Here is a 6,000-nt window from a genome sequence, read left to right as displayed (position 1 = left end):
CAAAACAACTTGGCAACTGTTAATAATTTTTTTCTACAAAATTTATGAGGGTTCAATTTAAACAAACTGTGTAATCAGAGGGTGCATTTTTTGTTCTTTCTAACTGAATTTTTTTTTTTTTCTTTTTAATACTTTCTTGGGCTGGGGGAGAGGGGGTGGCTTGGCCGCGCTCGCAGCTCTCAGCTGATGTGCCTGTATGTCAAGATATAGCGTTTGGTTACAGCCACAGCGCGAGGGAAAGTCGCACAGACACGTACACACTCACAATATACTTTTTATGTATAACTGCGTTCGACGTTCGATGAACTCGCTATATATACGTACCCACGAGGTTGTACGTGGATACATATGTATGTGCATGCACACGGAGTATTTAATGTGCCAGCAGCATCCGCTGAATTTCTGTCGTTTATGTACACACACATGCAGTTATTGCCAAATCCTTGAACACGCGGATAATCCTCTCCCCCCTCTTCACTTTACCGCTCTTGTGTACACGAGTATATTTATATTGTTCTTAAACACCAACGATATGAACGGTTACTTTTTTCCTCCATTCATTCTTTCTGTTCTCCCTTTCCAAACTGCCGGGCACTTAATGAGGGGATTCCCCCGGCGTCGCGGAGAAGTCTTCCTTCTAATTTATCGTCTGCTACTGCTCTTCGCTTTTTTTTGTTGCCATGTACTTGCTCGCCGGTATGCGAGTGTATTATTTATTAGGGAAGACTGACTGAGCTGTCGTAAGTCGTAAGGATGCAGTTGTACTGTAAAAGTGTGTATGTTACGTGGGTTACATCGATATATATAAGTACCACGGGACGACACGAGTTACCGAGCACTGAGAGAGAGGAGGCTCTGATTTTTGCCAAGAGCGAACGGGTTTACTGCTCTGGACTCCTTACTTATATATACTCTTGAGCACGTGATTACGCGCTTAATTGTCTTACGAGTCATTTTTTTCTCCCTATTTTACGTAATGACTCGTTTTTTTCCTTCTCGCGAAGAACTTTCTTCGGAATAATAGTTTTTTTTTGCTGCAGGTTGGTATCACTTACGTACGGCTGATGAGCGAAAATATTCAGTTATTGCGATGCGGCAATGCCAGCCCACGTCAATCAAGCTAATGAATGCACGATCATCGACCATCGGATCGTAGTTTCATAAAGTATGAGATGAGAGCTGTCTTACGAGGGCCACGAACTAAATGGAACAAGAAAAAATCTCGGATATTCCCTCCAATGGTCTGTCGTACCCCATTACCAACTTTATTCATTTCATCCAATGAAATATTAAATAATAGTACACAATAAGAGAATAGTAAAGTGATAGTACTATGATGACTACTCTGAACTGAAAACGTTCTATCGCTTAGGAGCGTTTTATTTTGGGCAATGACCGAATTTTTCCTGTCCTGAATAAGTTGAAATTTCAACTTGTGCAAACAACAAAAATCACTATACTTCTAAAAATAAATATGGTTCCGAAAAGAAAGAATTGATGTATAAATTATGAGAAATACCAAGACAACAAAATGTCATTAGTTTACAATGCTAGCCCAGTACAAAAAAAACTTGATAAATTCCCTCAAAGAAATAGAATGTCTCAAAAACCATCGTCATCACGTTAATATGTAAATTGTCCATTAAAACTCGCTTCATCACCACCAATTCTCACAGATATACGTATACTTAATATTAACAACGTCTGCAAAAGCCGGGCATATTAATGAAAACGTCCGGAAATATTGTAGCACAGAAGCAACCCATTGAATTCGCTCAAGTGGGATTTCCCTCCAGCCAGCATCTCATATCCCGACAGTCATGGGCGTGTGTAACAGGAATAAAGGCGAATTGTGGCTAATTGTTCCTTAAAACACGGAGTGAGAGATCGGTCTAATGTTTATCTGTCTTAGTGTTTGAGTACGGCCTACGTGAGCCGATTCTTAGAGAGGCCGTAGTTGAACGGTATATAAATGTTATGTAGATGTGCCCATGCGTTAATCACGGGGCTCAAAAGCTAATGTAGTGTATGATTATAGAGGCTGTGTTAGCTATTATTAATGAAAGTATTGCATTGTTTTCAAAATATGGAAAAATCATTTGACGTGTGTATGAATCGTATCTGGTCTAGTTCTTGTCTTAAATTTTTCCTTTCAGTTCTCATTGAGTTAACCTTGATTTTATTCCGATGGAGAATCATGAGAACCATATCTTAATCCTATCCTACCTTAAAATATTGTTTGTCATGTGACTGAAGCCTTTTTATTCGTTGTGTGATTGGTCGAAACAGATCGAGTGTATTGTTAGGCGGAATTTTTTAAAGACTAATTGCATTAAATTGCAGAAAAAATTGAAATGGAGTTAATTTATCGTACAAATATAGTTAAAAGTAACGCTAAAAAAATATGTGTAAGATGAACTTTATGTAATTTACGTTAAGACAAATAAAATTACATGTAATTTTTCAATATCTCCTACATTAGTTAAATACTACGCCACATAGATTTAAAAAAAAAATATATATTTTTAAATCATTACTTCGTCATTCATATGACGATATAGCATTAAAACTAAAAAGTGGTATATTTAAAAAAAAAGATATGTGTAATTAGTGGCAACGTAAATGTTGCACGGGTAAGATTAAGAGTGTATGTGTGTATGCGTTGAGAAAGACAAAAAAAATTAAAGAAATTATTTTCTTTTTTTGTAGTTTGGTATGCTTATTTAATATTGTTAAAGTGAGAAGAAAAGCAGTCACAATAAGTCAGATTGGACGAAGAGCGTTCAAAACAACTAGTATATATAGAACGATGTTATTATCAAACTTGAACATGATTATTTTATATAACTTTAAATAATTCAAAAACCAATTTTTTTTGCCTAAATAAAATGCATCACTTTTCATGAAAAAAATTGCTTATTCATCACTATTCACAGTAAAATAATAAGAGAATTTTTTCCGTCAGATGAGTGCAGTGTATTTCCGATGTTAAAGTTAATTGTACATCATTTGGAACAAAATATTAAAATAACATGTCAAATACTTTTGTTTTTACTTAAAATTTTTTTTTTTTTTTTGTTTAAATACATTGTTTTTTTTTGTAAAAAAATTTTTTAGCCCTGTGTTATAAGTAGTGATTACTCAAAAAAAATTTTTCTAGCACAAATAATGCATTGCACTATTAGTAAAAAATTATGTTAAAAAAAATTTATGTAAAAAGAAGTCTGTTTATGATATTAAAAATCGTAAATATAAATAAATCTACTACAAATAACTACTGTCACGTGGGAAAGAGATAGTATCGAATTTAAAATTCTAAGAATGATGAAAAAAAAAAATAAAGTTCTTAAAACCCGATCAATTTTGATAGTACGAACTGAAAACATTAAAAAAAAAATTAATGCAGCCAGAATCACAAATAGGAACTACCCAAAGTAGTAACAAAGTTCGAGGAAGTTGAGTACCAAATAATTGGTAGCGTTTTAACCATTTACCATTTGCTCGGAGAGGGTCGTATGCATGCCGTGCACATTCATATATTTTCTTCATCAACACCTCTGTCCATTATATCTGCACACGCTTACGTAAAAGCGCGTTAAATCACGCACCTGCTAAGCTAATCAAAAAATGACGCCGAAAAGTGCCGTAAGGTCTACGGTATACCTACACCAAGTGGACGAAATTTAAAACAGGCCGATCACACACCGTCGGTACCGGAGGTGTGTCACATACACGTATGGGTACAGAGTATAGGGTACTTTGCAAACAGTTGGAGCGAATATGCAGCCTTTGGAAGCTTGTTTATAATCGTCATTGTACCAACTGCATTTTATCGGGCGTGGTGTCACGCGTCCGGGTATTTAAATTGAGCCCACATCGATAAGAGAACTTTCTAATTACCTCACGTGCTTAAAAACGTATACGAGATTTATATATTGTCTGCTTGTTGTGGCTTTGGGTGAAACTCGATTTGGATTTTTAAGAAAAATAGCTTTTAGTCGCCTTGCGCGCGCCTTGTGAATTGAGCTAGAGTCACGCCAAATCTGATAAAATACCGCTGCTTACTGGAATTAATTTTGTTTTATTGTAGCATTTTTGATAGTACCTGGATATGGGAGTACAGCGATTGGTGTGAAAATCATAAAAGTTCGTCCTGCCAAAACAGGAGAATTAAAGTAACTGCGATTTTTCGTGTACCTGAGAGCTAAGGAAGAGCTACGAAAGCTAATACAAAAAATAAGAGCAGTTAAAGCAGAAAAGGCTAAAACATTGTTTAAAAAAACGTAAATAAATAAATAAAATAAAATGAAAAAAGTTTTTTTAATTTCAACTGTAAGAAGGGGCTGAGCCATTTTATGATAATAATTGGTAACGATGATGCTCTACATTTTGTTTATTAAAATAATGGTAAGACTATTATTAAATAGCTTAGTTCTCCAATCCAAGGATTGCAGTAACAAATATGTTTTATTTTTTAAACATCTGTACGTCTGAGAAAAGTACAGAGTAACAAAACTGGTGTAATATGCATTGTGCTTTCGGGCACCCATTTAAAATACATGAATGGAAGACATACATACTAACAAAGGTTTAGTGCTGGAATTCGTTCGGACATTTGTATAAAATAAAAATATATGGTGAATCGTAATGCACGCTTGATGCTGTGTGACTATGTTGTATTTCCTTAGAATCGATACGCACCTTGCGATTAGGCTCGAGTCGAGACTTTTAATTCAACCATAGATAGATTTGTAGATTTTCCATTTTAGTTCCCTGCAATGGATTGGCCAGTATTTTGCGTACCTATTTTATGATAGTGACTTTGTTTCTCGTGCAGCGCAGTACGAGAGGAAAAAATGAAAGTTGCTGTAACTGCCGTAGTAAGGAGGTATGTGCTTTTCGTTTTCATTGATCACACGGTGGCTGGCATTTTATTTTTTGTTTCGTTTTATTTTCTCTTTTCTACTTTTTCGACACATTTTACTTTACGCATGCAGGAAATGATTGTAATTTTAGATTGTTACTCTCATTTCAGGAAAGAAAGTCGGAAAAAATAGTTTCTTCGGAATCGCGAGCGCGTAGCTACGATCTCGGCTTTGTTCGAGGTATTTGCAAGGGAAAAAGCACTTGAAGTAATAAATAAGTTGTTTGTTCTATGAGTACAAAATATTGAAACGATAATTTCAAATGTCTAAGAACCGTAAAATTTATCATAAATATTACAGTTTAAATAAAAAAAAAATAAAAATAAATTATCATTGAATGCTCTGGTCATGTGTTTGTTTCGTCAATATTTTTATTGCGTTTAGTTATTTCTCTTCCGTATATCCTTTGACGTTCGAATAATAACTTTCGTGATTTTAATCAGATTTTCTACTGATGATGTCTTGTTGCAGTAGTAGAGCTGTTACGTATATTTTAATACAAAATGAATCTTGATAATTAATAATAATCTTTCTATGTAACATAGTTATTGTTGTAATAATCGCGGGTGATCATTCCTCCACGACCACCGTCCACAAAATGTAGGTAAATCCATTCAATTTCTCTGTTATTTTTACACAATAAAATATTGATTAAGCCTCTAATGTATAGCCTCTACTCATTTTTATAGTCCCCCACAACTCCCCAAAAATTTATATAACTTTTTTTGGTGTTAAATACGTTGCTATTGGATAAAAATATGATTATTACTTTTCCACTCTATCAGCAAGGCAAATATAATTACTTTATGTTCATGAATAATAAAAAACTCACATTTACATCAAGTTTATTTCACTTCATTTGTGTGAAGTAACAGCACTTTGATTAGTTTTATGGAGTTGTTGTAAAATTTTTTTAGCATCTGTAGCACATTTTAAGCAAATGGAATATTTCTGACACAATACACTTACAGTAGCTGTAAGAAATTAAGTACCTATGATGAATTATTTAAGTGTTTAAAGTCATAGAGTTTACATTTTCATAGAACTAAATAATTGTACAAAAAGAAAAATCTAT

This window comes from Copidosoma floridanum, unplaced genomic scaffold (genome assembly GCF_036245765.1).
Source record: "Copidosoma floridanum isolate Cflo_tuat_1 unplaced genomic scaffold, Cflo_Japanese_pri ptg000020l, whole genome shotgun sequence".
In the NCBI taxonomy this organism is placed as follows: Eukaryota; Metazoa; Arthropoda; class Insecta; order Hymenoptera; family Encyrtidae; genus Copidosoma; species Copidosoma floridanum.
Note: the sequence above shows the minus strand (reverse complement) of the source record.